This window comes from Entelurus aequoreus, linkage group LG23, assembly GCF_033978785.1.
Source record: "Entelurus aequoreus isolate RoL-2023_Sb linkage group LG23, RoL_Eaeq_v1.1, whole genome shotgun sequence".
Lineage (NCBI taxonomy): Eukaryota > Metazoa > Chordata > Actinopteri > Syngnathiformes > Syngnathidae > Entelurus > Entelurus aequoreus.
The window spans coordinates 37,626,183-37,653,762 of record NC_084753.1 but is presented as its reverse complement, the minus strand read 5'-3'; the positions used below and the strand labels follow the sequence as shown (position 1 = coordinate 37,653,762).

Below are 27,580 nucleotides of genomic sequence, written 5' to 3'. Positions count from 1 at the left end.
GGACCAGATGGGGGGATTACACCTCCTCTCTGGCCTGGGAACGCTTCGGGATTCCCCAGGAGGAAGTCGCAAATGTTGCTCTGGAGAGGGAAGTCTGGGGGTCTTTGCTGGAGCTGTTGTCCCCGCGACCCGATTCCGGATAAGCGGTTGAAGATGGATGGATGGATGGATGGAATCTTCTGCGAAGGCTTCTTTTGCATTCAAATGTCAGCAACAGGTAAGTCCTTGGGTGTATTTCAAAGAGTGGATCCAGGTGGGTGGGTTTCTGCTGAAGTGGTTATTCACCTCAGCTGAAATAGCCATTGACCTCAGCTGAAATAGCTCAGTTGGGAGAGTGTTAGACTGAAGATCTAAAGGTCTCTGGTTCAATCCTGGGTTTCAGCATAGTAGTCTGGTCTCTTGAACTAGTGTCATTACTGAGGAGACTTTTATGGCATGTACTCCATTAAAAGGATGTCCGTTACCTGCTTGGTTGCTGGCGCAGTTTTAAAATCAGTTGTCATGTTTGACCTGGATAACCATTATTTTGTTTTATGGTGTATTGTACTTTTGCTAATGTTTTTTTCTTAATTTGATTGTTAAATCATGCTGTTTCACATACAAATACAGAACTGCTGTTGATGTTGTCTATCGGTAGCTGGAAATAAAATAAAACTGGAAGGTAAAGAGATAAACCGCCTGAACAGGGACTTGAACCCTGGACCCTCAGATTAAAAGTCTGATGCTCTACCGACTGACCTATCCAGGCTCTTTTTACTTAATCGTTGCCCATGGTTGGAGAGAAGAACAATATTGGAACCCTCATCGAGAAGTAAATTATTTAGGATGTTCAGCGAATAGCAGGGAACTGTCAAAGCTCAAGCTTGCCAATTGCTTGAACTAGAACTTTTGACGGTTAAGCCAGTTTTAAATCATCATAGACAGAGGGTGCAGACAAAGAAAGAAGTCCCTGAGTTTTTGGAATTCAAATCTCTGTTCTGCTGACCAAAAATATGCTGTGACAATCTTCTGCGAAGGCCTCTTTTTTTGCATTCAAATGTAAGCAACAGGTAAGTCCTTGGGTGTATTTCAAAGAGTGGATCCAGGTGGGTGGGTTTCTGCTGAAGTGGTTATTCACCTCAGCTGAAATAGCTCAGTTGGGAGAGCGTTAGACTGAAGATCTAAAGGTCCCTGGTTCAATCCCGGGTTTCAGCATAGTAGTCTAGTCTCTTGAACTAGTGTCATTACTGAGGAGACTTTTATGGCATGTACTCCTTTAAAAGGATGTCCGTGACCTGCTTGTCTTGCTGGCACAGTCTTAAAATCAGTTGTCATGTTTGACCTGGATAACCACTATTTAGTTTTATGGTGTATTGTACTTTTGCCAATGTTTTTTTCTTAATTTGACTATTAAATCGTGCTGTTTCACATACAAATACAGAACTGCTGTTGATGTTGTCTTTCGGTAGCTGAAAATAAGATAAAACTGGAAGGTAAAGAGATAAACCGCCTGAACAGGGACTTGAACCCTGGACCCTCAGATTAAAAGTCTGATGCTCTACCGACTGAGCTATCCAGGCTCTTTTTACTTAATCAGTGCCCATGGTTGGAGAGAAGAACAATACTGGCACCCTCATCGAGAAGTAAATTATTTAGGATGTTCAGCGAATAGCTGGGAACTGTCAAAGCTCAAGCTTGCCAATTGCTTGAACTAGAACTTTTGACGGTTAAGCCAGTTTTGAATCATCATAGACAGAGGGTGCAGACAAAGAAAGAAGTCCCTGAGTTTTTGGAATTCAAATCTCTGTTCTGCTGACCAAAAATATGCTGTGACAATCTTCTGCGAAGGCCTCTTTTTTGCATTCAAATGTCAGCAACAGGTAAGTCCTCGGGTGTATTTCAAAGAGTGGATCCAGGTGGGTGGGTTTCTGCTGAAGTGGTTATTCACCAAAGCTGAAATAGCTCAGTTGGGAGAGCGTTAGACTGAAGATCTAAAGGTCCCTGGTTCAATCCCGGGTTTCAGCATAGTAGTCCGGTTTCTTGAACTAGTGTCGTTGCTGAGGAGGCTTTTATGGCATGTACTCCATTAAAAGGATGTCCGTGACCTGCTTGTCTTGCTGGCACAGTCTTAAAATCAGTTGTCATGTTTGACCTGGATAACCGTTATTTAGTTTTATGGTGTATTGTACTTTTGCCAATGTTTTTTTCTTAATTTGACTATTAAATCGTGCTGTTTCACATACAAATACTGTTTGTGATTTTCATGGACAGGATTTCTAGGCGGAGTCGTGGCCATGGCGGAGAGGGTATACGTCTCGGGGGGCTAAAGGTTGCGTCACTGCTGTTTGCAGATGATGTGGTCCTGATGGCACCTTCGGTTCGTGACCTTCAGCTCTCACTGGATCGGTTCGCAGCCGAGTGTTCAGCGGCTGGAATGAGGATCAGCATCTCCAAATCTGAGGCCATGGTTCTCAGCAGGAAACCGATGTTTTGTACAGTCCGGGTAGGGGACAGGACTCTGTCCCAGGTGGAGGAGTTTAAGTATCTCGGGGTCTTGTTCACGAGTGAGGGAAAGATGGAGAAGGAAATCAGCCGGAGAATCGGAGCAGCTGGGGCAGTATTGCAGTCTCTCTGCCGCACTGTTGTGACGAAACGGGAGCTGAGCCAGAAGGCAAAGCTCTCAGTCTACCGAACTATCTACATTCCTACTCTCACCTATGGTCATGAAGTGTGGGTAATGACCGAAAGAATAAGATCGCGGATACAAGCGGCCGAAATGAGTTTCCTCAGAAGGGTGGCTGGCATCTCCCTTAGAGATAGGGTGAGAAGTGCAGTCACCCGAGAGAGACTCGGAGTAGAGCCGCTGCTCCTTCGCTTGGAAAGGAGCCAGCTTAGGTGGTTCGGGCATCTCGTGCGGATGCCTCACGAGCGTCTCCCTAGGGAGGTCCTCGTTGCACGTCCCACTGGGAGGAGGCCCCGCGGCAGGCCAAGGACCAGATGGGGGGATTACACCTCCTCTCTGGCCTGGGAACGCTTCGGGATTCCCCAGGAGGAAGTCGCAAATGTTGCTCTGGAGAGGGAAGTCTGGGGGTCTTTGCTGGAGCTGTTGTCCCCGCGACCCGATTCCGGATAAGCGGTTGAAGATGGATGGATGGATGGATGGAATCTTCTGCGAAGGCTTCTTTTGCATTCAAATGTCAGCAACAGGTAAGTCCTTGGGTGTATTTCAAAGAGTGGATCCAGGTGGGTGGGTTTCTGCTGAAGTGGTTATTCACCTCAGCTGAAATAGCCATTGACCTCAGCTGAAATAGCTCAGTTGGGAGAGTGTTAGACTGAAGATCTAAAGGTCTCTGGTTCAATCCTGGGTTTCAGCATAGTAGTCTGGTCTCTTGAACTAGTGTCATTACTGAGGAGACTTTTATGGCATGTACTCCATTAAAAGGATGTCCGTTACCTGCTTGGTTGCTGGCGCAGTTTTAAAATCAGTTGTCATGTTTGACCTGGATAACCATTATTTTGTTTTATGGTGTATTGTACTTTTGCTAATGTTTTTTTCTTAATTTGATTGTTAAATCATGCTGTTTCACATACAAATACAGAACTGCTGTTGATGTCGTCTATCGGTAGCTGGAAATAAAATAAAACTGGAAGGTAAAGAGATAAACCGCCTGAACAGGGACTTGAACCCTGGACCCTCAGATTAAAAGTCTGATGCTCTACCGACTGAGCTATCCAGGCTCTTTTTACTTCATCGTTGCCCATGGTTGAAGAGAAGAACAATACTGGCACCCTCATCGAGAAGTAAATTATTTAGGATGTTCAGCGAATAGCTGGGAACGGTCAAAGCTCAAGCTTGCCAATTGCTTGAAGTAGAACTTTTGACGGTTAAGCCAGTTTTAAATCATCATAGACAGAGGGTGCAGACAAAGAAAGAAGTCCCTGAGTTTTTGGAATTCAAATCTCTGTTCTGCTGACCAAAAATATGCTGTGACAATCTTCTGCGAAGGCCTCTTTTTTGCATTCAAATGTCAGCAACAGGTAAGTCTTTGGGTGTATTTCAAAGAGTGGGTCCAGGTGGGTGGGTTTCTGCTGAAGTGGTTATTCACCAAAGCTGAAATAGCTCAGTTGGGAGAGCGTTAGACTGAAGATCTAAAGGTCCCTGGTTCAATCCCGGGTTTCAGCATAGTAGTCCGGTTTCTTGAACTAGTGTCATTACTGAGGAGACTTTTAAGGCATGTACTCCATTAAAAGGATGTCCGTGACCTGCTTGTCTTGTTGGCGCAGTCTTAAAATCAGCTGTCATGTTTGACCTGGATAACCATTATTTTGTTTTATGGTGTATTGTACTTTTGCTAATGTTTTTTTTCTAAATTTGACTATTAAATCATGCTGTTTCACATACAAATACAGAACTGCTGTCGATGTTGTCTTTCGGTAGCTGAAAATAAGCTTAAACTGGAAGGTAAAGAGATAAACCGCCTGAACAGGGACTTGAACCCTGGACCCTGAGATTAAAAGTCTGATGTTCTACCGACTGAGCTATCCAGGCTCTTTTTACTTAATCAGTGCCCATGGTTGGAGAGAAGAACAATACTGGCACCCTCATCGAGAAGTAAATCATTTAGGATGTTCAGCGAATAGCTGGGAACTGTCAAAGCTCAAGCTTGCCAATTGCTTGAACTAGAACTTTTGACGGTTAAGCCAGTTTTAAATCATCATAGACAGAGGGTGCAGACAAAGAAAGAAGTCCCTGAGTTTTTGGAATTCAAATCTCTGTTCTGCTGACCAAAAATATGCTGTGACAATCTTCTGCGAAGGCCTCTTTTTTGCATTCAAATGTCAGCAACAGGTAAGTCCTCGGGTGTATTTCAAAGAGTGGATCCAGGTGGGTGGGTTTCTTCTGAAGTGGTTATTCACCAAAGCTGAAATAGCTCAGTTGGGAGAGCGTTAGACTGAAGATCTAAAGGTCCCTGGTTCAATCCCGGGTTTCAGCATAGTAGTCCGGTTTCTTGAACTAGTGTCGTTGCTGAGGAGGCTTTTATGGCATCTACTCCATTAAAAGGATGTCCGTGACCTGCTTGTCTTGCTGGCACAGTCTTAAAATCAGTTGTCATGTTTGACCTGGATAACCGTTATTTAGTTTTATGGTGTATTGTACTTTTGCCAATGTTTTTTTCTTAATTTGACTATTAAATCGTGCTGTTTCACATACAAATACTGTTTGTGATTTTCATGGACAGGATTTCTAGGCGGAGTCGTGGCCATGGCGGAGAGGGTATACGTCTCGGGGGGCTAAAGGTTGCGTCACTGCTGTTTGCAGATGATGTGGTCCTGATGGCACCTTCGGTTCGTGACCTTCAGCTCTCACTGGATCGGTTCGCAGCCGAGTGTTCAGCGGCTGGAATGAGGATCAGCATCTCCAAATCTGAGGCCATGGTTCTCAGCAGGAAACCGATGTTTTGTACAGTCCGGGTAGGGGACAGGACTCTGTCCCAGGTGGAGGAGTTTAAGTATCTCGGGGTCTTGTTCACGAGTGAGGGAAAGATGGAGAAGGAAATCAGCCGGAGAATCGGAGCAGCTGGGGCAGTATTGCAGTCTCTCTGCCGCACTGTTGTGACGAAACGGGAGCTGAGCCAGAAGGCAAAGCTCTCGGTCTACCGAACTATCTACATTCCTACTCTCACCTATGGTCATGAAGTGTGGGTAATGACCGAAAGAATAAGATCGCGGATACAAGCGGCCGAAATGAGTTTCCTCAGAAGGGTGGCTGGCATCTCCCTTAGAGATAGGGTGAGAAGTGCAGTCACCCGAGAGAGACTCGGAGTAGAGCCGCTGCTCCTTCGCTTGGAAAGGAGCCAGCTTAGGTGGTTCGGGCATCTCGTGCGGATGCCTCACGAGCGTCTCCCTAGGGAGGTCCTCGTTGCACGTCCCACTGGGAGGAGGCCCCGCGGCAGGCCAAGGACCAGATGGGGGGATTACACCTCCTCTCTGGCCTGGGAACGCTTCGGGATCCCCCAGGAGGAAGTCGCAAATGTTGCTCTGGAGAGGGAAGTCTGGGGGTCTTTGCTGGAGCTGTTGTCCCCGCGACCCGATTCCGGATAAGCGGTTGAAGATGGATGGATGGATGGATGGAATCTTCTGCGAAGGCTTCTTTTGCATTCAAATGTCAGCAACAGGTAAGTCCTTGGGTGTATTTCAAAGAGTGGATCCAGGTGGGTGGGTTTCTGCTGAAGTGGTTATTCACCTCAGCTGAAATAGCCATTGACCTCAGCTGAAATAGCTCAGTTGGGAGAGTGTTAGACTGAAGATCTAAAGGTCTCTGGTTCAATCCTGGGTTTCAGCATAGTAGTCTAGTCTCTTGAACTAGTGTCATTACTGAGGAGACTTTTATGGCATGTACTCCTTTAAAAGGATGTCCGTGACCTGCTTGTCTTGCTGGCACAGTCTTAAAATCAGTTGTCATGTTTGACCTGGATAACCACTATTTAGTTTTATGGTGTATTGTACTTTTGCCAATGTTTTTTTCTTAATTTGACTATTAAATCGTGCTGTTTCACATACAAATACAGAACTGCTGTTGATGTTGTCTTTCGGTAGCTGAAAATAAGATAAAACTGGAAGGTAAAGAGATAAACCGCCTGAACAGGGACTTGAACCCTGGACCCTCAGATTAAAAGTCTGATGCTCTACCGACTGAGCTATCCAGGCTCTTTTTACTTAATCAGTGCCCATGGTTGGAGAGAAGAACAATACTGGCACCCTCATCGAGAAGTAAATTATTTAGGATGTTCAACGAATAGCTGGGAACTGTCAAAGCTCAAGCTTGCCAATTGCTTGAACTAGAACTTTTGACGGTTAAGCCAGTTTTGAATCATCATAGACAGAGGGTGCAGACAAAGAAAGAAGTCCCTGAGTTTTTGGAATTCAAATCTCTGTTCTGCTGACCAAAAATATGCTGTGACAATCTTCTGCGAAGGCCTCTTTTTTGCATTCAAATGTCAGCAACAGGTAAGTCCTCGGGTGTATTTCAAAGAGTGGATCCAGGTGGGTGGGTTTCTGCTGAAGTGGTTATTCACCAAAGCTGAAATAGCTCAGTTGGGAGAGTGTTAGACTGAAGATCTAAAGGTCCCTGGTTCAATCCCGGGTTTCAGCATAGTAGTCCGGTTTCTTGAACTAGTGTCGTTGCTGAGGAGGCTTTTATGGCATGTACTCCATTAAAAGGATGTCCGTGACCTGCTTGTCTTGCTGGCACAGTCTTAAAATCAGTTGTCATGTTTGACCTGGATAACCGTTATTTAGTTTTATGGTGTATTGTACTTTTGCCAATGTTTTTTTCTTAATTTGACTATTAAATCGTGCTGTTTCACATACAAATACTGTTTGTGATTTTCATGGACAGGATTTCTAGGCGGAGTCGTGGCCATGGCGGAGAGGGTATACGTCTCGGGGGGCTAAAGGTTGCGTCACTGCTGTTTGCAGATGATGTGGTCCTGATGGCACCTTCGGTTCGTGACCTTCAGCTCTCACTGGATCGGTTCGCAGCCGAGTGTTCAGCGGCTGGAATGAGGATCAGCATCTCCAAATCTGAGGCCATGGTTCTCAGCAGGAAACCGATGTTTTGTACAGTCCGGGTAGGGGACAGGACTCTGTCCCAGGTGGAGGAGTTTAAGTATCTCGGGGTCTTGTTCACGAGTGAGGGAAAGATGGAGAAGGAAATCAGCCGGAGAATCGGAGCAGCTGGGGCAGTATTGCAGTCTCTCTGCCGCACTGTTGTGACGAAACGGGAGCTGAGCCAGAAGGCAAAGCTCTCGGTCTACCGAACTATCTACATTCCTACTCTCACCTATGGTCATGAAGTGTGGGTAATGACCGAAAGAATAAGATCGCGAATACAAGCGGCCGAAATGAGTTTCCTCAGAAGGGTGGCTGGCATCTCCCTTAGAGATAGGGTGAGAAGTGCAGTCACCCGAGAGAGACTCGGAGTAGAGCCGCTGCTCCTTCGCTTGGAAAGGAGCCAGCTTAGGTGGTTCGGGCATCTCGTGCGGATGCCTCACGAGCGTCTCCCTAGGGAGGTCCTCGTTGCACGTCCCACTGGGAGGAGGCCCCGCGGCAGGCCAAGGACCAGATGGGGGGATTACACCTCCTCTCTGGCCTGGGAACGCTTCGGGATTCCCCAGGAGGAAGTCGCAAATGTTGCTCTGGAGAGGGAAGTCTGGGGGTCTTTGCTGGAGCTGTTGTCCCCGCGACCCGATTCCGGATAAGCGGTTGAAGATGGATGGATGGATGGATGGAATCTTCTGCGAAGGCTTCTTTTGCATTCAAATGTCAGCAACAGGTAAGTCCTTGGGTGTATTTCAAAGAGTGGATCCAGGTGGGTGGGTTTCTGCTGAAGTGGTTATTCACCTCAGCTGAAATAGCCATTGACCTCAGCTGAAATAGCTCAGTTGGGAGAGTGTTAGACTGAAGATCTAAAGGTCTCTGGTTCAATCCTGGGTTTCAGCATAGTAGTCTGGTCTCTTGAACTAGTGTCATTACTGAGGAGACTTTTATGGCATGTACTCCATTAAAAGGATGTCCGTTACCTGCTTGGTTGCTGGCGCAGTTTTAAAATCAGTTGTCATGTTTGACCTGGATAACCATTATTTTGTTTTATGGTGTATTGTACTTTTGCTAATGTTTTTTTCTTAATTTGATTGTTAAATCATGCTGTTTCACATACAAATACAGAACTGCTGTTGATGTTGTCTATCGGTAGCTGGAAATAAAATAAAACTGGAAGGTAAAGAGATAAACCGCCTGAACAGGGACTTGAACCCTGGACCCTCAGATTAAAAGTCTGATGCTCTACCGACTGACCTATCCAGGCTCTTTTTACTTAATCGTTGCCCATGGTTGGAGAGAAGAACAATATTGGAACCCTCATCGAGAAGTAAATTATTTAGGATGTTCAGCGAATAGCTGGGAACTGTCAAAGCTCAAGCTTGCCAATTGCTTGAACTAGAACTTTTGACGGTTAAGCCAGTTTTAAATCATCATAGACAGAGGGTGCAGACAAAGAAAGAAGTCCCTGAGTTTTTGGAATTCAAATCTCTGTTCTGCTGACCAAAAATATGCTGTGACAATCTTCTGCGAAGGCCTCTTTTTTTGCATTCAAATGTAAGCAACAGGTAAGTCCTTGGGTGTATTTCAAAGAGTGGATCCAGGTGGGTGGGTTTCTGCTGAAGTGGTTATTCACCTCAGCTGAAATAGCTCAGTTGGGAGAGCGTTAGACTGAAGATCTAAAGGTCCCTGGTTCAATCCCGGGTTTCAGCATAGTAGTCTAGTCTCTTGAACTAGTGTCATTACTGAGGAGACTTTTATGGCATGTACTCCTTTAAAAGGATGTCCGTGACCTGCTTGTCTTGCTGGCACAGTCTTAAAATCAGTTGTCATGTTTGACCTGGATAACCACTATTTAGTTTTATGGTGTATTGTACTTTTGCCAATGTTTTTTTCTTAATTTGACTATTAAATCGTGCTGTTTCACATACAAATACAGAACTGCTGTTGATGTTGTCTTTCGGTAGCTGAAAATAAGATAAAACTGGAAGGTAAAGAGATAAACCGCCTGAACAGGGACTTGAACCCTGGACCCTCAGATTAAAAGTCTGATGCTCTACCGACTGAGCTATCCAGGCTCTTTTTACTTAATCAGTGCCCATGGTTGGAGAGAAGAACAATACTGGCACCCTCATCGAGAAGTAAATTATTTAGGATGTTCAGCGAATAGCTGGGAACTGTCAAAGCTCAAGCTTGCCAATTGCTTGAACTAGAACTTTTGACGGTTAAGCCAGTTTTGAATCATCATAGACAGAGGGTGCAGACAAAGAAAGAAGTCCCTGAGTTTTTGGAATTCAAATCTCTGTTCTGCTGACCAAAAATATGCTGTGACAATCTTCTGCGAAGGCCTCTTTTTTGCATTCAAATGTCAGCAACAGGTAAGTCCTCGGGTGTATTTCAAAGAGTGGATCCAGGTGGGTGGGTTTCTGCTGAAGTGGTTATTCACCAAAGCTGAAATAGCTCAGTTGGGAGAGCGTTAGACTGAAGATCTAAAGGTCCCTGGTTCAATCCCGGGTTTCAGCATAGTAGTCCGGTTTCTTGAACTAGTGTCGTTGCTGAGGAGGCTTTTATGGCATGTACTCCATTAAAAGGATGTCCGTGACCTGCTTGTCTTGCTGGCACAGTCTTAAAATCAGTTGTCATGTTTGACCTGGATAACCGTTATTTAGTTTTATGGTGTATTGTACTTTTGCCAATGTTTTTTTCTTAATTTGACTATTAAATCGTGCTGTTTCACATACAAATACTGTTTGTGATTTTCATGGACAGGATTTCTAGGCGGAGTCGTGGCCATGGCGGAGAGGGTATACGTCTCGGGGGGCTAAAGGTTGCGTCACTGCTGTTTGCAGATGATGTGGTCCTGATGGCACCTTCGGTTCGTGACCTTCAGCTCTCACTGGATCGGTTCGCAGCCGAGTGTTCAGCGGCTGGAATGAGGATCAGCATCTCCAAATCTGAGGCCATGGTTCTCAGCAGGAAACCGATATTTTGTACAGTCCGGGTAGGGGACAGGACTCTGTCCCAGGTGGAGGAGTTTAAGTATCTCGGGGTCTTGTTCACGAGTGAGGGAAAGATGGAGAAGGAAATCAGCCGGAGAATCGGAGCAGCTGGGGCAGTATTGCAGTCTCTCTGCCGCACTGTTGTGACGAAACGGGAGCTGAGCCAGAAGGCAAAGCTCTCGGTCTACCGAACTATCTACATTCCTACTCTCACCTATGGTCATGAAGTGTGGGTAATGACCGAAAGAATAAGATCGCGGATACAAGCGGCCGAAATGAGTTTCCTCAGAAGGGTGGCTGGCATCTCCCTTAGAGATAGGGTGAGAAGTGCAGTCACCCGAGAGAGACTCGGAGTAGAGCCGCTGCTCCTTCGCTTGGAAAGGAGCCAGCTTAGGTGGTTCGGGCATCTCGTGCGGATGCCTCACGAGCGTCTCCCTAGGGAGGTCCTCGTTGCACGTCCCACTGGGAGGAGGCCCCGCGGCAGGCCAAGGACCAGATGGGGGGATTACACCTCCTCTCTGGCCTGGGAACGCTTCGGGATTCCCCAGGAGGAAGTCGCAAATGTTGCTCTGGAGAGGGAAGTCTGGGGGTCTTTGCTGGAGCTGTTGTCCCCGCGACCCGATTCCGGATAAGCGGTTGAAGATGGATGGATGGATGGATGGAATCTTCTGCGAAGGCTTCTTTTGCATTCAAATGTCAGCAACAGGTAAGTCCTTGGGTGTATTTCAAAGAGTGGATCCAGGTGGGTGGGTTTCTGCTGAAGTGGTTATTCACCTCAGCTGAAATAGCCATTGACCTCAGCTGAAATAGCTCAGTTGGGAGAGTGTTAGACTGAAGATCTAAAGGTCTCTGGTTCAATCCTGGGTTTCAGCATAGTAGTCTGGTCTCTTGAACTAGTGTCATTACTGAGGAGACTTTTATGGCATGTACTCCATTAAAAGGATGTCCGTTACCTGCTTGGTTGCTGGCGCAGTTTTAAAATCAGTTGTCATGTTTGACCTGGATAACCATTATTTTGTTTTATGGTGTATTGTACTTTTGCTAATGTTTTTTTCTTAATTTGATTGTTAAATCATGCTGTTTCACATACAAATACAGAACTGCTGTTGATGTTGTCTATCGGTAGCTGGAAATAAAATAAAACTGGAAGGTAAAGAGATAAACCGCCTGAACAGGGACTTGAACCCTGGACCCTCAGATTAAAAGTCTGATGCTCTACCGACTGAGCTATCCAGGCTCTTTTTACTTAATCAGTGCCCATGGTTGGAGAGAAGAACAATACTGGCACCCTCATCGAGAAGTAAATTATTTAGGATGTTCAGCGAATAGCTGGGAACTGTCAAAGCTCAAGCTTGCCAATTGCTTGAACTAGAACTTTTGACGGTTAAGCCAGTTTTGAATCATCATAGACAGAGGGTGCAGACAAAGAAAGAAGTCCCTGAGTTTTTGGAATTCAAATCTCTGTTCTGCTGACCAAAAATATGCTGTGACAATCTTCTGCGAAGGCCTCTTTTTTGCATTCAAATGTCAGCAACAGGTAAGTCCTCGGGTGTATTTCAAAGAGTGGATCCAGGTGGGTGGGTTTCTGCTGAAGTGGTTATTCACCAAAGCTGAAATAGCTCAGTTGGGAGAGCGTTAAACTGAAGATCTAAAGGTCCCTGGTTCAATCCCGGGTTTCAGCATAGTAGTCTAGCCTCTTGAACTAGTGTCATTACTGAGGAGACTTTTAAGGCATGTACTCCATTAAAAGGATGTCCGTGACCTGCTTGTCTTGCTGGCACAGTCTTAAAATCAGTTGTCATGTTTGACCTGGATAACCATTATTTTGTTTTATGGTGTATTGTACTTTTGAAAATGTTTTTTTCTTAATTTGACTATTAAATCATGCTGTTTCACATACAAATACAGAACTGCTGTTGATGTTGTCTTTCGGTAGCTGAAAATAAACTTAAGCTGGAACGTAAAGAGATAAACCGCCTGAACAGGGACTTGAACCCTGGACCCTCAGATTAAAAGTCTGATGCTCTACCGACTGAGCTATCCAGGCTCTTTTTACTTAATCAGTGCCCATGGTTGGAGAGAAGAACAATATTTGCACCCTCATCGAGAAGTAAATCATTTAGGATGTTCAGCGAATAGCTGGGAACTGTCAAAGCTCAAGCTTGCCAATTGCTTGAACTAGAACTTTTGACCGTTAAGCCAGTTTTAAATCATCATAGACAGAGGGTGCAGACAAAGAAAGAAGTCCCTGAGTTTTTGGAATTCAAATCTCTGTTCTGCTGACCAAAAATATGCTGTGACAATCTTCTGCGAAGGCTTCTTTTGCATTCAAATGTCAGCAACAGGTAAGTCCTTGGGTGTATTTCAAAGAGTGGATCCAGGTTGGTGGGTTTCTGCTGAAGTGGCTATTCACCTCAGCTGAAATAACTATTGACCTCAGCTGAAATAGCTCAGTTGGGAGAGCGTTAGACTGAAGATCTAAAGGACCCTGGTTCAATCCCGGGTTTCAGCATAGTAGTCCGGTTTCTTTAACTAGTGTCATTACTGAGGAGACTTTTAAGGCATGTACTCCATTAAAAGGATGTCCGTGACCTGCTTGTCTTGCTGGCGCAGTCTTAAAATCATTTGTCATGTTTGACCTGGATAACCATTATTTTGTTTTATGGTGTATTGTACTTTTGCTAATGTTTATTTCTTAATTTGACTATTAAATCATGCTGCTTCACATACAAATACAGAACTGCTGTCGATGTTGTCTTTCGGTAGCTGAAAATAAGCTAAAACTGGAAGGTAAAGAGATAAACCGCCTGAATAGGGACTTGAACCCTGGACCCTCAGATTAAAAGTCTGATGCTCTACCGACTGAGCTATCCAGGCTCTTTTTACTTAATCAGTGCCCATGGTTGGAGAGAAGAACAATACTGGCACTCTCATTGAGAAGTAAATCATTTAGGATGTTCAGCAAATAGCTGGGAACTGTCAAAGCTCAAGCTTGCCAATTGCTTGAACTAGAACTTTTGACGGTTAAGCCAGTTTTAAATCATCATAGACAGAGGGTGCAGACAAAGAAAGAAGTCCCTGAGTTTTTGGATTTCAAATCTCTGTTCTGCTGACCAAAAATATGCTATGACAATCTTCTGCGAAGGCCTCTTTTTTGCATTCAAATGTCAGCAACAGGTAAGTCCTTGGGTGTATTTCAAAGAGTGGGTCCAGGTGGGTGGGTTTCTGCTGAAGCGGTTATTCACCAAAGCTGAAATAGCTCAGTTGGGAGAGCGTTAGACTGAAGATCTAAAGGTCCCTGGTTCAATCCCGGGTTTCAGCATAGTAGTCCGGTTTCTTGAACTAGTGTCATTGCTGAGGAGGCTTTTAAGGCATGTACTCCATTAAAAGGATGTCCGTGACCTGCTTGTCTTGTTGGCGCAGTCTTAAAATCAGCTGTCATGTTTGACCTGGATAACCATTATTTTGTTTTATGGTGTATTGTACTTTTGCTAATGTTTTTTTCTTAATTTGACTATTAAATCATGCTGTTTCACATACAAATACAGAACTGCTGTTGATGTTGTCTTTCGGTAGCTGAAAATAAGCTTAAACTGGAAGGTAAAGAGATAAACCGCCTGAACAGGGACTTGAACCCTGGGCCCTCAGATTAAAAGTCTGATGCTCTACCGACTGAGCTATCCAGGCTCTTTTTACTTAATCAGTGCCCATGGTTGGAGAGAAGAACAATACTGGCACCCTCATCGAGAAGTAAATCATTTAGGATGTTCAGCGAATAGCTGGGAACTGTCAAAGCTCAAGCTTGCCAATTGCTTGAAGTAGAACTTTTGACGGTTAAGCCAGTTTTAAATCATCATAGACAGAGGGTGCAGACAAAGAAAGAAGTCCCTGAGTTTTTGGAATTCAAATCTCTGTTCTGCTGACCAAAAATATGCTGTGACAATCTTCTGCGAAGGCCTCTTTTTTGCATTCAAATGTCAGCAACAGGTAAGTCCTTGGGTGTATTTCAAAGAGTGGATCCAAGTGGGTGGGTTTCTGCTGAAGTGGTTATTCACCAAAGCTGAAATAGCTCAGTTGGGAGAGCGTTAGACTGAAGATCTAAAGGTCCCTGGTTCAATCCCGGGTTTCAGCATAGTAGTCCGGTTTCTTGAACTAGTGTCATTACTGAGGAGACTTTTAAGGCATGTACTCCATTAAAAGGATGTCCGTGACCTGCTTGTCTTGTTGGCGCAGTCTTAAAATCAGCTGTCATGTTTGACCTAGATAACCATTATTTTGTTTTATGGTGTATTGTACTTTTACTAATGTTTTTTTCTTAATCTGACTATTAAATCATGCTGTTTCACATACAAATACAGAACTGCTGTCGATGTTGTCTTTCGGTAGCTGAAAATGAGCTCAAACTGGAAGGTAAAGAGATAAACCGCCTGAACAGGGACTTGAACCCTGGACCCTCAGATTAAAAGTCTGATGATCTACCGACTGAGCTATCCAGGCTCTTTTTACTTAATCAGTGCCCATGGTTGGAGAGAAGAACAATACTGGCACCCTCATCGAGAAGTAAATTATTTAGGATGTTCAGCGAATAGCTGGGAACTGTCAAAGCTCAAGCTTGCCAATTGCTTGAACTAGAACTGTTGACGGTTAAGCCAGTTTTAAATCATCATAGACAGAGGGTGCAGACAAAGAAAGAAGTCCCTGAGTTCTTGGAATTCAAATCTCTGTTCTGCTGACCAAAAATATGCTGTGACAATCTTCTGCGAAGGCTTCTTTTGCATTCAAATGTCAGCAACAGGTAAATCCTTGGGTGTATTTCAAAGAGTGGATCCAGGTGGGTGGGTTTCTGCTGAAGTGGTTATTCAACTCAGCTGAAATAGCTCAGTTGGGAGAGCGTTAGACTGAAGATCTAAAGGTCCCTGGTTCAATCCCGGGTTTCAGCAAAGTAGTCTGGTCTCTTGAACTAGTGTCATTACTAAAGAGACTTTTATGGCATGTACTCCTTTAAAAGGATGTCCGTGACCTGCTTGTCTTGCTGGCGCAGTCTTAAAATCAGTTGTCATGTTTGACCTGGATAACCATTATTTAGTTTTATGGTGTATTGTACTTTTGCCAATGTTTTTTTCTTAATTTGACTATTAAATCGTGCTGTTTCACAAACACATAAAGAACTGCTGATGTTGTCTTTCGGTAGCTGAAAATAAGCTAAAACTGGAAGGTAAAGAGATAAACCGCCTGAACAGGGACTTGAACCCTGGACCCTCAGATTAAAAGTCTGATGCTCTACCGACTGAGCTATCCAGGCTCTTTTTACTTCGTCGTTGCCCATGGTTGGAGAGAAGAACAATACTGGCACCCTCATCGAGAAGTAAATTCTTTAGGATGTTCAGCGAATAGCTGGGAACTGTCAAAGCTCAAGCTTGCCAATTGCTTGAACTAGAACTTTTGACGGTTAAGCCAGTTTTAAATCATCATAGACAAAGGGTGCGGACAAAGAAAGAAGTCCCTGAGTTTTTGGAATTCAATTCTCTGTTCTGCTGACCAAAAATATGCTGTGACAATCTTCTGCGAAGGCTTCTTTTGCATTCAAATGTCAGCAACAGGTAAATCCTTGGGTGTATTTCAAAGAGTGGATCCAGGTGGGTGGGTTTCTGCTGAAGTGGTTATTCAACTCAGCTGAAATAGCTCAGTTGGGAGAGCGTTAGACTGAAGATCTAAAGGTCCCTGGTTCAATCCCGGGTTTCAGCAAAGTAGTCTGGTCTCTTGAACTAGTGTCATTACTAAAGAGACTTTTATGGCATGTACTCCTTTAAAAGGATGTCCGTGACCTGCTTGTCTTGCTGGCGCAGTCTTAAAATCAGTTGTCATGTTTGACCTGGATAACCATTATTTAGTTTTATGGTGTATTGTACTTTTGCCAATGTTTTTTTCTTAATTTGACTATTAAATCGTGCTGTTTCACAAACACATAAAGAACTGCTGATGTTGTCTTTCGGTAGCTGAAAATAAGCTAAAACTGGAAGGTAAAGAGATAAACCGCCTGAACAGGGACTTGAACCCTGGACCCTCAGATTAAAAGTCTGATGCTCTACCGACTGAGCTATCCAGGCTCTTTTTACTTCGTCGTTGCCCATGGTTGGAGAGAAGAACAATACTGGCACCCTCATCGAGAAGTAAATTCTTTAGGATGTTCAGCGAATAGCTGGGAACTGTCAAAGCTCAAGCTTGCCAATTGCTTGAACTAGAACTTTTGACGGTTAAGCCAGTTTTAAATCATCATAGACAAAGGGTGCGGACAAAGAAAGAAGTCCCTGAGTTTTTGGAATTCAATTCTCTGTTCTGCTGACCAAAAATATGCTGTGACAATCTTCTGCGAAGACCTCTTTTTTGCATTCAAATGTCAGCAACAGGTAAGTCCTTGGGTGTATTTCAAAGAGTGGATCCAAGTGGGTGGGTTTCTGCTGAAGTGGTTATTCACCAAAGCTGAAATAGCTCAGTTGGGAGAGCGTTAGACTGAAGATCTAAAGGTCCCTGGTTCAATCCCGGGTTTCAGCATAGTAGTCCGGTTTCTTGAACTAGTGTCATTACTGAGGAGACTTTTAAGGCATGTACTCCATTAAAAGGATGTCTGTGACCTGCTTGTCTTGTTGGCGCAGTCTTAAAATCAGCTGTCATGTTTGACCTGGATAACCATTATTTTGTTTTATGGTGTATTGTACTTTTGCTAATGTTTTTTTCTTAATTTGACTATTAAATCGTGCTGTTTCACATACAAATACAGAACTGCTGTTGACGTTGTCTTTCGGTAGCTGAAAATAAGATACAACTGGAAGGTAAAGAGATAAACCGCCTGAACAGGGACTTGAACCCTGGACCCTGATATTAAAAGTCTGATGTTCTACCGACTGAGCTATCCAGGCTCTTTTTACTTAATCAGTGCCCATGGTTGGAGAGAAGAACAATACTGGCACCCTCATCGAGAAGTAAATCATTTAGGATGTTCAGCGAATAGCTGGGAACTGTCAAAGCTCAAGCTTGCCAATTGCTTGAACTAGAACTTTTGACGGTTAAGCCAGTTTTAAATCATCATAGACAGAGGGTGCAGACAAAGAAAGAAGTCCCTGAGTTTTTGGAATTCAAATCTCTGTTCTGCTGACCAAAAATATGCTGTGACAATCTTCTGCGAAGGCCTCTTTTTTGCATTCAAATGTCAGCAACAGGTAAGTCCTCGGGTGTATTTCAAAGAGTGGATCCAGGTGGGTGGGTTTCTTCTGAAGTGGTTATTCACCAAAGCTGAAATAGCTCAGTTGGGAGAGCGTTAGACTGAAGATCTAAAGGTCCCTGGTTCAATCCCGGGTTTCAGCATAGTAGTCCGGTTTCTTGAACTAGTGTCGTTGCTGAGGAGGCTTTTATGGCATCTACTCCATTAAAAGGATGTCCGTGACCTGCTTGTCTTGCTGGCACAGTCTTAAAATCAGTTGTCATGTTTGACCTGGATAACCGTTATTTAGTTTTATGGTGTATTGTACTTTTGCCAATGTTTTTTTCTTAATTTGACTATTAAATCGTGCTGTTTCACATACAAATACTGTTTGTGATTTTCATGGACAGGATTTCTAGGCGGAGTCGTGGCCATGGCGGAGAGGGTATACGTCTCGGGGGGCTAAAGGTTGCGTCACTGCTGTTTGCAGATGATGTGGTCCTGATGGCACCTTCGGTTCGTGACCTTCAGCTCTCACTGGATCGGTTCGCAGCCGAGTGTTCAGCGGCTGGAATGAGGATCAGCATCTCCAAATCTGAGGCCATGGTTCTCAGCAGGAAACCGATGTTTTGTACAGTCCGGGTAGGGGACAGGACTCTGTCCCAGGTGGAGGAGTTTAAGTATCTCGGGGTCTTGTTCACGAGTGAGGGAAAGATGGAGAAGGAAATCAGCCGGAGAATCGGAGCAGCTGGGGCAGTATTGCAGTCTCTCTGCCGCACTGTTGTGACGAAACGGGAGCTGAGCCAGAAGGCAAAGCTCTCGGTCTACCGAACTATCTACATTCCTACTCTCACCTATGGTCATGAAGTGTGGGTAATGACCGAAAGAATAAGATCGCGGATACAAGCGGCCGAAATGAGTTTCCTCAGAAGGGTGGCTGGCATCTCCCTTAGAGATAGGGTGAGAAGTGCAGTCACCCGAGAGAGACTCGGAGTAGAGCCGCTGCTCCTTCGCTTGGAAAGGAGCCAGCTTAGGTGGTTCGGGCATCTCGTGCGGATGCCTCACGAGCGTCTCCCTAGGGAGGTCCTCGTTGCACGTCCCACTGGGAGGAGGCCCCGCGGCAGGCCAAGGACCAGATGGGGGGATTACACCTCCTCTCTGGCCTGGGAACGCTTCGGGATTCCCCAGGAGGAAGTCGCAAATGTTGCTCTGGAGAGGGAAGTCTGGGGGTCTTTGCTGGAGCTGTTGTCCCCGCGACCCGATTCCGGATAAGCGGTTGAAGATGGATGGATGGATGGATGGAATCTTCTGCGAAGGCTTCTTTTGCATTCAAATGTCAGCAACAGGTAAGTCCTTGGGTGTATTTCAAAGAGTGGATCCAGGTGGGTGGGTTTCTGCTGAAGTGGTTATTCACCTCAGCTGAAATAGCCATTGACCTCAGCTGAAATAGCTCAGTTGGGAGAGTGTTAGACTGAAGATCTAAAGGTCTCTGGTTCAATCCTGGGTTTCAGCATAGTAGTCTGGTCTCTTGAACTAGTGTCATTACTGAGGAGACTTTTATGGCATGTACTCCATTAAAAGGATGTCCGTTACCTGCTTGGTTGCTGGCGCAGTTTTAAAATCAGTTGTCATGTTTGACCTGGATAACCATTATTTTGTTTTATGGTGTATTGTACTTTTGCTAATGTTTTTTTCTTAATTTGATTGTTAAATCATGCTGTTTCACATACAAATACAGAACTGCTGTTGATGTTGTCTATCGGTAGCTGGAAATAAAATAAAACTGGAAGGTAAAGAGATAAACCGCCTGAACAGGGACTTGAACCCTGGACCCTCAGATTAAAAGTCTGATGCTCTACCGACTGAGCTATCCAGGCTCTTTTTACTTAATCAGTGCCCATGGTTGGAGAGAAGAACAATACTGGCACCCTCATCGAGAAGTAAATTATTTAGGATGTTCAGCGAATAGCTGGGAACTGTCAAAGCTCAAGCTTGCCAATTGCTTGAACTAGAACTGTTGACGGTTAAGCCAGTTTTAAATCATCATAGACAGAGGGTGCAGACAAAGAAAGAAGTCCCTGAGTTCTTGGAATTCAAATCTCTGTTCTGCTGACCAAAAATATGCTGTGACAATCTTCTGCGAAGGCTTCTTTTGCATTCAAATGTCAGCAACAGGTAAATCCTTGGGTGTATTTCAAAGAGTGGATCCAGGTGGGTGGGTTTCTGCTGAAGTGGTTATTCAACTCAGCTGAAATAGCTCAGTTGGGAGAGCGTTAGACTGAAGATCTAAAGGTCCCTGGTTCAATCCCGGGTTTCAGCAAAGTAGTCTGGTCTCTTGAACTAGTGTCATTACTAAAGAGACTTTTATGGCATGTACTCCTTTAAAAGGATGTCCGTGACCTGCTTGTCTTGCTGGCGCAGTCTTAAAATCAGTTGTCATGTTTGACCTGGATAACCATTATTTAGTTTTATGGTGTATTGTACTTTTGCCAATGTTTTTTTCTTAATTTGACTATTAAATCGTGCTGTTTCACAAACACATAAAGAACTGCTGATGTTGTCTTTCGGTAGCTGAAAATAAGCTAAAACTGGAAGGTAAAGAGATAAACCGCCTGAACAGGGACTTGAACCCTGGACCCTCAGATTAAAAGTCTGATGCTCTACCGACTGAACTATCCAGGCTCTTTTTACTTAATCATTGCCCATGGTTGGAGAGAAGAACAATACTGGCACCCTCATCGAGAAGAAAATTATTTAGGATGTTCAGCGAATAGCTGGGAACTGTCAAAGCTCAAGCTTGCCAATTGCTTGAACTAGAACTTTTGACGGTTAAGCCAGTTTTAAATCATCATAGACAGAGGGTGCAGACAAAGGAAGAAGTCCCTGAGTTTTTGGAATTCAAATCTCTGTTCTGCTGACCAAAAATATGCTGTGACAATCTTCTGCGAAGGCTTCTTTTGCATTCAAATGTCAGCAACAGGTAAGTCCTTGGGTGTATTTTAAAGAGTGGATCCAGGTGAGTGGGTTTCTGCTGAAGTGGTTATCAACCTCAGCTGAAATAGCTCAGTTGGGAGAGCGTTAGACTGAAGATCTAAAGGTCCCTGGTTCAATCCCGTGTTTCAGCAGAGTAGTCCGGTCTCTTGAACTAGTGTCATTACTGAGGAGACTTTTAAGGCATGTACTCCTTTAAAAGGATGTCCGTGACCTGCTTGTCTTGCTGGCACAGTCTTAAAATCAGTTGTCATGTTTGACCTGGATAACCATTATTTTGTTTTATGGTGTATTGTACTTTTGCCAATGTTTTTTTCTTAATTTGACTATTTAATTGTGCTGTTTCACATACAAATACAGAACTCCTGTTGATGTTGTCTTTCGGTAGCTGAAATAAAAATAAAACTGGAAGGTAAAGAGATAAACCGCCTGAACAGGGACTTGAACCCTGGACCCTCAGATTAAAAGTCTGATGCTCTACCGACTGAGCTATCCAGGCTCTTTTTACTTCATCGTTGCCCATGGTTGAAGAGAAGAACAATACTGGCACCCTCATCGAGAAGTAAATTATTTAGGATGTTCAGCGAATAGCTGGGAACGGTCAAAGCTCAAGCTTGCCAATTGCTTGAAGTAGAACTTTTGACGGTTAAGCCAGTTTTAAATCATCATAGACAGAGGGTGCAGACAAAGAAAGAAGTCCCTGAGTTTTTGGAATTCAAATCTCTGTTCTGCTGACCAAAAATATGCTGTGACAATCTTCTGCGAAGGCCTCTTTTTTGCATTCAAATGTCAGCAACAGGTAAGTCTTTGGGTGTATTTCAAAGAGTGGGTCCAGGTGGGTGGGTTTCTGCTGAAGTGGTTATTCACCAAAGCTGAAATAGCTCAGTTGGGAGAGCGTTAGACTGAAGATCTAAAGGTCCCTGGTTCAATCCCGGGTTTCAGCATAGTATTCCGGTTTCTTGAACTAGTGTCATTACTGAGGAGACTTTTAAGGCATGTACTCCATTAAAAGGATGTCCGTGACCTGCTTGTCTTGTTGGCGCAGTCTTAAAATCAGCTGTCATGTTTGACCTAGATAACCATTATTTTGTTTTATGGTGTATTGTACTTTTGCTAATGTTTTTTTTCTAAATTTGACTATTAAATCATGCTGTTTCACATACAAATACAGAACTGCTGTCGATGTTGTCTTTCGGTAGCTGAAAATAAGCTTAAACTGGAAGGTAAAGAGATAAACCGCCTGAACAGGGACTTGAACCCTGGACCCTCAGATTAAAAGTCTGATGCTCTACCGACTGAGCTATCCAGGCTCTTTTTACTTCGTCGTTGCCCATGGTTGGAGAGAAGAACAATACTGGCACCCTCATCGAGAAGTAAATTCTTTAGGATGTTCAGCGAATAGCTGGGAACTGTCAAAGCTCAAGCTTGCCAATTGCTTGAACTAGAACTTTTGACGGTTAAGCCAGTTTTAAATCATCATAGACAAAGGGTGCGGACAAAGAAAGAAGTCCCTGAGTTTTTGGAATTCAATTCTCTGTTCTGCTGACCAAAAATATGCTGTGACAATCTTCTGCGAAGACCTCTTTTTTGCATTCAAATGTCAGCAACAGGTAAGTCCTTGGGTGTATTTCAAAGAGTGGATCCAAGTGGGTGGGTTTCTGCTGAAGTGGTTATTCACCAAAGCTGAAATAGCTCAGTTGGGAGAGCGTTAGACTGAAGATCTAAAGGTCCCTGGTTCAATCCCGGGTTTCAGCATAGTAGTCCGGTTTCTTGAACTAGTGTCATTACTGAGGAGACTTTTAAGGCATGTACTCCATTAAAAGGATGTCTGTGACCTGCTTGTCTTGTTGGCGCAGTCTTAAAATCAGCTGTCATGTTTGACCTGGATAACCATAATTTTGTTTTATGGTGTATTGTACTTTTGCTAATGTTTTTTTCTTAATTTGACTATTAAATCGTGCTGTTTCACATACAAATACAGAACTGCTGTTGACGTTGTCTTTCGATAGCTGAAAATAAGATACAACTGGAAGGTAAAGAGATAAACCGCCTGAACAGGGACTTGAACCCTGGACCCTCAGATTAAAAGTCTGATGCTCTACCGACTGAGCTATCCAGGGCTCTTTTTACTTAATCAGTGCCCATGGTTGGAGAGAAGAACAATACTGGCACCCTCATCGAGAAGTAAATTATTTAGGATGTTCAGCGAATAGCTGGGAACTGTCAAAGCTCAAGCTTGCCAATTGCTTGAACTAGAACTTTTGACGGTTAAGCCAGTTTTGAATCATCATAGACAGAGGGTGCAGACAAAGAAAGAAGTCCCTGAGTTTTTGGAATTCAAATCTCTGTTCTGCTGACCAAAAATATGCTGTGACAATCTTCTGCGAAGGCCTCTTTTTTGCATTCAAATGTCAGCAACAGGTAAGTCCTCGGGTGTATTTCAAAGAGTGGATCCAGGTGGGTGGGTTTCTGCTGAAGTGGTTATTCACCAAAGCTGAAATAGCTCAGTTGGGAGAGCGTTAGACTGAAGATCTAAAGGTCCCTGGTTCAATCCCGGGTTTCAGCATAGTAGTCTAGCCTCTTGAACTAGTGTCATTACTGAGGAGACTTTTATGGCATGTACTCCATTAAAAGGATGTCCGTGACCTGCTTGTCTTGCTGGCACAGTCTTAAAATCAGTTGTCATGTTTGACCTGGATAACCATTATTTTGTTTTATGGTGTATTGTACTTTTGAAAATGTTTTTTTTCTTAATTTGACTATTAAATCATGCTGTTTCACATACAAATACAGAACTGCTGTTGATGTTGTCTTTCGGTAGCTGAAAATAAGCTTAAGCTGGAACGTAAAGAGATAAACCGCCTGAACAGGGACTTGAACCCTGGACCCTCAGATTAAAAGTCTGATGCTCTACCGACTGAGCTATCCAGGCTCTTTTTACTTAATCAGTGCCCATGGTTGGAGAGAAGAACAATATTTGCACCCTCATCGAGAAGTAAATCATTTAGGATGTTCAGCGAATAGCTGGGAACTGTCAAAGCTCAAGCTTGCCAATTGCTTGAACTAGAACTTTTGACCGTTAAGCCAGTTTTAAATCATCATAGACAGAGGGTGCAGACAAAGAAAGAAGTCCCTGAGTTTTTGGAATTCAAATCTCTGTTCTGCTGACCAAAAATATGCTGTGACAATCTTCTGCGAAGGCTTCTTTTGCATTCAAATGTCAGCAACAGGTAAGTCCTTGGGTGTATTTCAAAGAGTGGATCCAGGTTGGTGGGTTTCTGCTGAAGTGGCTATTCACCTCAGCTGAAATAACTATTGACCTCAGCTGAAATAGCTCAGTTGGGAGAGCGTTAGACTGAAGATCTAAAGGACCCTGGTTCAATCCCGGGTTTCAGCATAGTAGTCCGGTTTCTTTAACTAGTGTCATTACTGAGGAGACTTTTAAGGCATGTACTCCATTAAAAGGATGTCCGTGACCTGCTTGTCTTGCTGGCGCAGTCTTAAAATCAGTTGTCATGTTTGACCTGGATAACCATTATTTTGTTTTATGGTGTATTGTACTTTTGCTAATGTTTATTTCTTAATTTGACTATTAAATCATGCTGCTTCACATACAAATACAGAACTGCTGTTGATGTTGTCTTTCGGTAGCTGAAAATAAGCTAAAACTGGAAGGTAAAGAGATAAACCGCCTGAATAGGGACTTGAACCCTGGACCCTCAGATTAAAAGTCTGATGCTCTACCGACTGAGCTATCCAGGCTCTTTTTACTTAATCAGTGCCCATGGTTGGAGAGAAGAACAATACTGGCACTCTCATTGAGAAGTAAATCATTTAGGATGTTCAGCGAATAGCTGGGAACTGTCAAAGCTCAAGCTTGCCAATTGCTTGAACTAGAACTTTTGACGGTTAAGCCAGTTTTAAATCATCATAGACGGAGGGTGCAGACAAAGAAAGAAGTCCCTGAGTTTTTGGAATTCAAATCTCTGTTCTGCTGACCAAAAATATGCTATGACAATCTTCTGCGAAGGCCTCTTTTTTGCATTCAAATGTCAGCAACAGGTAAGTCCTTGGGTGTATTTCAAAGAGTGGGTCCAGGTGGGTGGGTTTCTGCTGAAGCGGTTATTCACCAAAGCTGAAATAGCTCAGTTGGGAGAGCGTTAGATCTAAAGGTCCCTGGTTCAATCCCGGGTTTCAGCATAGTAGTCCGGTTTCTTGAACTAGTGTCATTGCTGAGGAGGCTTTTAAGGCATGTACTCCATTAAAAGGATGTCCGTGACCTGCTTGTCTTGTTGGCGCAGTCTTAAAATCAGATGTCATGTTTGACCTGGATAACCATTATTTTGTTTTATGGTGTATTGTACTTTTGCTAATGTTTTTTTCTTAATTTGACTATTAAATCATGCTGTTTCACATACAAATACAGAACTGCTGTTGATGTTGTCTTTCGGTAGCTGAAAATAAGCTTAAACTGGAAGGTAAAGAGATAAACCGCCTGAACAGGGACTTGAACCCTGGGCCCTCTGATTAAAAGTCTGATGCTCTACCGACTGAGCTATCCAGGCTCTTTTTACTTAATCAGTGCCCATGGTTGGAGAGAAGAACAATACTGGCACCCTCATCGAGAAGTAAATCATTTAGGATGTTCAGCGAATAGCTGGGAACTGTCAAAGCTCAAGCTTGCCAATTGCTTGAAGTAGAACTTTTGACGGTTAAGCCAGTTTTAAATCATCATAGACAGAGGGTGCAGACAAAGAAAGAAGTCCCTGAGTTTTTGGAATTCAAATCTCTGTTCTGCTGACCAAAAATATGCTGTGACAATCTTCTGCGAAGGCCTCTTTTTTGCATTCAAATGTCAGCAACAGGTAAGTCCTTGGGTGTATTTCAAAGAGTGGATCCAAGTGGGTGGGTTTCTGCTGAAGTGGTTATTCACCAAAGCTGAAATAGCTCAGTTGGGAGAGCGTTAGACTGAAGATCTAAAGGTCCCTGGTTCAATCCCGGGTTTCAGCATAGTAGTCCGGTTTCTTGAACTAGTGTCATTACTGAGGAGACTTTTAAGGCATGTACTCCATTAAAAGGATGTCCGTGACCTGCTTGTCTTGTTGGCGCAGTCTTAAAATCAGCTGTCATGTTTGACCTGGATAACCATTATTTTGTTTTATGGTGTATTGTACTTTTGCTAATGTTTTTTTCTTAATCTGACTATTAAATCATGCTGTTTCACATACAAATACAGAACTGCTGTCGATGTTGTCTTTCGGTAGCTGAAAATGAGCTCAAACTGGAAGGTAAAGAGATAAACCGCCTGAACAGGGACTTGAACCCTGGACCCTCAGATTAAAAGTCTGATGCTCTACCGACTGAGCTATCCAGGCTCTTTTTACTTAATCAGTGCCCATGGTTGGAGAGAAGAACAATACTGGCACCCTCATCGAGAAGTAAATTATTTAGGATGTTCAGCGAATAGCTGGGAACTGTCAAAGCTCAAGCTTGCCAATTGCTTGAACTAGAACTGTTGACGGTTAAGCCAGTTTTAAATCATCATAGACAGAGGGTGCAGACAAAGAAAGAAGTCCCTGAGTTCTTGGAATTCAAATCTCTGTTCTGCTGACCAAAAATATGCTGTGACAATCTTCTGCGAAGGCTTCTTTTGCATTCAAATGTCAGCAACAGGTAAATCCTTGGGTGTATTTCAAAGAGTGGATCCAGGTGGGTGGGTTTCTGCTGAAGTGGTTATTCACCTCAGCTGAAATAGCTCAGTTGGGAGAGCGTTAGACTGAAGATCTAAAGGTCCCTGGTTCAATCCCGGGTTTCAGCAAAGTAGTCTGGTCTCTTGAACTAGTGTCATTACTAAAGAGACTTTTATGGCATGTACTCCTTTAAAAGGATGTCCGTGACCTGCTTGTCTTGCTGGCGCAGTCTTAAAATCAGTTGTCATGTTTGACCTGGATAACCATTATTTTGTTTTATGGTGTATTGTACTTTTGCTAATGTTTTTTTCTTAATTTGACTATTAAATCATGCTGTTTCACATATAAATACAGAATTGCTGTCGATGTTGTCTTTCGGTAGCTGAAAATAAGCTTTAACTGGAAGGTAAAGAGATAAACCGCCTGAACAGGGACTTGAACCCTGGACCCTCAGATTAAAAGCCAGATGCTCTACCGACTGAGCTATCCAGGCTCTTTTTACTTAATCAGTGGCCATGGTTGGAGAGAAGAACAATACTGGCACCCTCATCGAGAAGTAAATTATTTAGGATGTTCAGCGAATAGCTGGGAACTGTCAAAGCTCAAGCTTGCCAATTGCTTGAACTAGAACTTTTGACGGTTAAGCCAGTTTTAAATCATCATAGACAGAGGGTGCAGACAAAGAAAGAAGTCCCTGAGTTTTTGGAATTCAAATCTCTGTTCTGCTGACCAAAAATATGCTGTGACAATCTTCTGCGAAGGCCTCTTTTTTGCATTCAAATGTCAGCAACAGGTAAGTCCTTGGGTGTATTTCAAAGAGTGGATCCAGGGGGGTAGGTTTCTGCTGAAGTGGTTATTCACCAAAGCTGAAATAGCTCAGTTGGGAGAGCGTTAGACTGAAGATCTAAAGGTCCCTGGTTCAATCCCAGGTTTCAGCATAGTAGTCCGGTTTCTTGAACTAGTGTCATTGCTGAGGAGGCTTTTAAGGCATGTACTCCATTAAAAGGATGTCCGTGACCTGCTTGTCTTGTTGGCGCAGTCTTAAAATCAGCTGTCATGTTTGACCTGGATAACCATTATTTTGTTTTATGGTGTATTGTACTTTTGCTAATGTTTTTTTCTTA

The 27,580-nt window shown here is 43.7% G+C and overlaps 1 protein-coding gene and 55 non-coding genes across 56 annotated transcripts in view; 30 read left to right on the top strand and 26 right to left on the bottom strand.

The window, feature by feature from the left end:
- LOC133640668 (zinc finger protein 391-like) overlaps positions 1-27,580 on the bottom strand; it is a 105,669-nt gene that overhangs the window by 56,418 nt on the left and 21,671 nt on the right. The gene's annotated exons all lie outside the window — the stretch shown is intronic.
- Positions 312-384, top strand: trnaf-gaa (transfer RNA phenylalanine (anticodon GAA)). The gene has a single exon. It is a non-coding gene; the product is annotated as a tRNA-Phe (tRNA).
- On the bottom strand, positions 676-748 carry trnak-uuu (transfer RNA lysine (anticodon UUU)). The gene has a single exon. It is a non-coding gene; the product is annotated as a tRNA-Lys (tRNA).
- trnaf-gaa (transfer RNA phenylalanine (anticodon GAA)) lies at positions 1,122-1,194 on the top strand. The gene has a single exon. It is a non-coding gene; the product is annotated as a tRNA-Phe (tRNA).
- trnak-uuu (transfer RNA lysine (anticodon UUU)) lies at positions 1,487-1,559 on the bottom strand. The gene has a single exon. It is a non-coding gene; the product is annotated as a tRNA-Lys (tRNA).
- On the top strand, positions 1,932-2,004 carry trnaf-gaa (transfer RNA phenylalanine (anticodon GAA)). Its single transcript has one exon. It is a non-coding gene; the product is annotated as a tRNA-Phe (tRNA).
- On the top strand, positions 3,281-3,353 carry trnaf-gaa (transfer RNA phenylalanine (anticodon GAA)). The gene has a single exon. It is a non-coding gene; the product is annotated as a tRNA-Phe (tRNA).
- Positions 3,645-3,717, bottom strand: trnak-uuu (transfer RNA lysine (anticodon UUU)). Its single transcript has one exon. It is a non-coding gene; the product is annotated as a tRNA-Lys (tRNA).
- trnaf-gaa (transfer RNA phenylalanine (anticodon GAA)) lies at positions 4,090-4,162 on the top strand. Its single transcript has one exon. It is a non-coding gene; the product is annotated as a tRNA-Phe (tRNA).
- trnak-uuu (transfer RNA lysine (anticodon UUU)) lies at positions 4,456-4,528 on the bottom strand. Its single transcript has one exon. It is a non-coding gene; the product is annotated as a tRNA-Lys (tRNA).
- Positions 4,901-4,973, top strand: trnaf-gaa (transfer RNA phenylalanine (anticodon GAA)). The gene has a single exon. It is a non-coding gene; the product is annotated as a tRNA-Phe (tRNA).
- trnaf-gaa (transfer RNA phenylalanine (anticodon GAA)) lies at positions 6,250-6,322 on the top strand. Its single transcript has one exon. It is a non-coding gene; the product is annotated as a tRNA-Phe (tRNA).
- On the bottom strand, positions 6,615-6,687 carry trnak-uuu (transfer RNA lysine (anticodon UUU)). Its single transcript has one exon. It is a non-coding gene; the product is annotated as a tRNA-Lys (tRNA).
- On the top strand, positions 7,060-7,132 carry trnaf-gaa (transfer RNA phenylalanine (anticodon GAA)). The gene has a single exon. It is a non-coding gene; the product is annotated as a tRNA-Phe (tRNA).
- On the top strand, positions 8,409-8,481 carry trnaf-gaa (transfer RNA phenylalanine (anticodon GAA)). Its single transcript has one exon. It is a non-coding gene; the product is annotated as a tRNA-Phe (tRNA).
- On the bottom strand, positions 8,773-8,845 carry trnak-uuu (transfer RNA lysine (anticodon UUU)). Its single transcript has one exon. It is a non-coding gene; the product is annotated as a tRNA-Lys (tRNA).
- Positions 9,219-9,291, top strand: trnaf-gaa (transfer RNA phenylalanine (anticodon GAA)). Its single transcript has one exon. It is a non-coding gene; the product is annotated as a tRNA-Phe (tRNA).
- trnak-uuu (transfer RNA lysine (anticodon UUU)) lies at positions 9,584-9,656 on the bottom strand. Its single transcript has one exon. It is a non-coding gene; the product is annotated as a tRNA-Lys (tRNA).
- trnaf-gaa (transfer RNA phenylalanine (anticodon GAA)) lies at positions 10,029-10,101 on the top strand. The gene has a single exon. It is a non-coding gene; the product is annotated as a tRNA-Phe (tRNA).
- Positions 11,378-11,450, top strand: trnaf-gaa (transfer RNA phenylalanine (anticodon GAA)). The gene has a single exon. It is a non-coding gene; the product is annotated as a tRNA-Phe (tRNA).
- Positions 11,742-11,814, bottom strand: trnak-uuu (transfer RNA lysine (anticodon UUU)). Its single transcript has one exon. It is a non-coding gene; the product is annotated as a tRNA-Lys (tRNA).
- trnaf-gaa (transfer RNA phenylalanine (anticodon GAA)) lies at positions 12,187-12,259 on the top strand. Its single transcript has one exon. It is a non-coding gene; the product is annotated as a tRNA-Phe (tRNA).
- On the bottom strand, positions 12,552-12,624 carry trnak-uuu (transfer RNA lysine (anticodon UUU)). Its single transcript has one exon. It is a non-coding gene; the product is annotated as a tRNA-Lys (tRNA).
- On the top strand, positions 13,017-13,089 carry trnaf-gaa (transfer RNA phenylalanine (anticodon GAA)). The gene has a single exon. It is a non-coding gene; the product is annotated as a tRNA-Phe (tRNA).
- On the bottom strand, positions 13,382-13,454 carry trnak-uuu (transfer RNA lysine (anticodon UUU)). The gene has a single exon. It is a non-coding gene; the product is annotated as a tRNA-Lys (tRNA).
- Positions 13,827-13,899, top strand: trnaf-gaa (transfer RNA phenylalanine (anticodon GAA)). Its single transcript has one exon. It is a non-coding gene; the product is annotated as a tRNA-Phe (tRNA).
- On the bottom strand, positions 14,192-14,264 carry trnak-uuu (transfer RNA lysine (anticodon UUU)). The gene has a single exon. It is a non-coding gene; the product is annotated as a tRNA-Lys (tRNA).
- trnaf-gaa (transfer RNA phenylalanine (anticodon GAA)) lies at positions 14,637-14,709 on the top strand. The gene has a single exon. It is a non-coding gene; the product is annotated as a tRNA-Phe (tRNA).
- On the bottom strand, positions 15,002-15,074 carry trnak-uuu (transfer RNA lysine (anticodon UUU)). The gene has a single exon. It is a non-coding gene; the product is annotated as a tRNA-Lys (tRNA).
- trnaf-gaa (transfer RNA phenylalanine (anticodon GAA)) lies at positions 15,445-15,517 on the top strand. Its single transcript has one exon. It is a non-coding gene; the product is annotated as a tRNA-Phe (tRNA).
- trnak-uuu (transfer RNA lysine (anticodon UUU)) lies at positions 15,807-15,879 on the bottom strand. Its single transcript has one exon. It is a non-coding gene; the product is annotated as a tRNA-Lys (tRNA).
- On the top strand, positions 16,250-16,322 carry trnaf-gaa (transfer RNA phenylalanine (anticodon GAA)). The gene has a single exon. It is a non-coding gene; the product is annotated as a tRNA-Phe (tRNA).
- Positions 16,612-16,684, bottom strand: trnak-uuu (transfer RNA lysine (anticodon UUU)). Its single transcript has one exon. It is a non-coding gene; the product is annotated as a tRNA-Lys (tRNA).
- Positions 17,057-17,129, top strand: trnaf-gaa (transfer RNA phenylalanine (anticodon GAA)). The gene has a single exon. It is a non-coding gene; the product is annotated as a tRNA-Phe (tRNA).
- On the bottom strand, positions 17,422-17,494 carry trnak-uuu (transfer RNA lysine (anticodon UUU)). Its single transcript has one exon. It is a non-coding gene; the product is annotated as a tRNA-Lys (tRNA).
- Positions 17,867-17,939, top strand: trnaf-gaa (transfer RNA phenylalanine (anticodon GAA)). Its single transcript has one exon. It is a non-coding gene; the product is annotated as a tRNA-Phe (tRNA).
- trnaf-gaa (transfer RNA phenylalanine (anticodon GAA)) lies at positions 19,216-19,288 on the top strand. Its single transcript has one exon. It is a non-coding gene; the product is annotated as a tRNA-Phe (tRNA).
- On the bottom strand, positions 19,580-19,652 carry trnak-uuu (transfer RNA lysine (anticodon UUU)). Its single transcript has one exon. It is a non-coding gene; the product is annotated as a tRNA-Lys (tRNA).
- Positions 20,023-20,095, top strand: trnaf-gaa (transfer RNA phenylalanine (anticodon GAA)). The gene has a single exon. It is a non-coding gene; the product is annotated as a tRNA-Phe (tRNA).
- On the bottom strand, positions 20,385-20,457 carry trnak-uuu (transfer RNA lysine (anticodon UUU)). The gene has a single exon. It is a non-coding gene; the product is annotated as a tRNA-Lys (tRNA).
- Positions 20,828-20,900, top strand: trnaf-gaa (transfer RNA phenylalanine (anticodon GAA)). Its single transcript has one exon. It is a non-coding gene; the product is annotated as a tRNA-Phe (tRNA).
- trnak-uuu (transfer RNA lysine (anticodon UUU)) lies at positions 21,193-21,265 on the bottom strand. The gene has a single exon. It is a non-coding gene; the product is annotated as a tRNA-Lys (tRNA).
- Positions 21,638-21,710, top strand: trnaf-gaa (transfer RNA phenylalanine (anticodon GAA)). The gene has a single exon. It is a non-coding gene; the product is annotated as a tRNA-Phe (tRNA).
- trnak-uuu (transfer RNA lysine (anticodon UUU)) lies at positions 22,004-22,076 on the bottom strand. Its single transcript has one exon. It is a non-coding gene; the product is annotated as a tRNA-Lys (tRNA).
- trnaf-gaa (transfer RNA phenylalanine (anticodon GAA)) lies at positions 22,449-22,521 on the top strand. Its single transcript has one exon. It is a non-coding gene; the product is annotated as a tRNA-Phe (tRNA).
- Positions 22,814-22,887, bottom strand: trnak-uuu (transfer RNA lysine (anticodon UUU)). Its single transcript has one exon. It is a non-coding gene; the product is annotated as a tRNA-Lys (tRNA).
- On the top strand, positions 23,260-23,332 carry trnaf-gaa (transfer RNA phenylalanine (anticodon GAA)). The gene has a single exon. It is a non-coding gene; the product is annotated as a tRNA-Phe (tRNA).
- trnak-uuu (transfer RNA lysine (anticodon UUU)) lies at positions 23,626-23,698 on the bottom strand. Its single transcript has one exon. It is a non-coding gene; the product is annotated as a tRNA-Lys (tRNA).
- On the top strand, positions 24,091-24,163 carry trnaf-gaa (transfer RNA phenylalanine (anticodon GAA)). Its single transcript has one exon. It is a non-coding gene; the product is annotated as a tRNA-Phe (tRNA).
- Positions 24,456-24,528, bottom strand: trnak-uuu (transfer RNA lysine (anticodon UUU)). The gene has a single exon. It is a non-coding gene; the product is annotated as a tRNA-Lys (tRNA).
- On the bottom strand, positions 25,259-25,331 carry trnak-uuu (transfer RNA lysine (anticodon UUU)). Its single transcript has one exon. It is a non-coding gene; the product is annotated as a tRNA-Lys (tRNA).
- trnaf-gaa (transfer RNA phenylalanine (anticodon GAA)) lies at positions 25,704-25,776 on the top strand. Its single transcript has one exon. It is a non-coding gene; the product is annotated as a tRNA-Phe (tRNA).
- trnak-uuu (transfer RNA lysine (anticodon UUU)) lies at positions 26,069-26,141 on the bottom strand. The gene has a single exon. It is a non-coding gene; the product is annotated as a tRNA-Lys (tRNA).
- Positions 26,512-26,584, top strand: trnaf-gaa (transfer RNA phenylalanine (anticodon GAA)). The gene has a single exon. It is a non-coding gene; the product is annotated as a tRNA-Phe (tRNA).
- On the bottom strand, positions 26,877-26,949 carry trnak-uuu (transfer RNA lysine (anticodon UUU)). Its single transcript has one exon. It is a non-coding gene; the product is annotated as a tRNA-Lys (tRNA).
- trnaf-gaa (transfer RNA phenylalanine (anticodon GAA)) lies at positions 27,322-27,394 on the top strand. The gene has a single exon. It is a non-coding gene; the product is annotated as a tRNA-Phe (tRNA).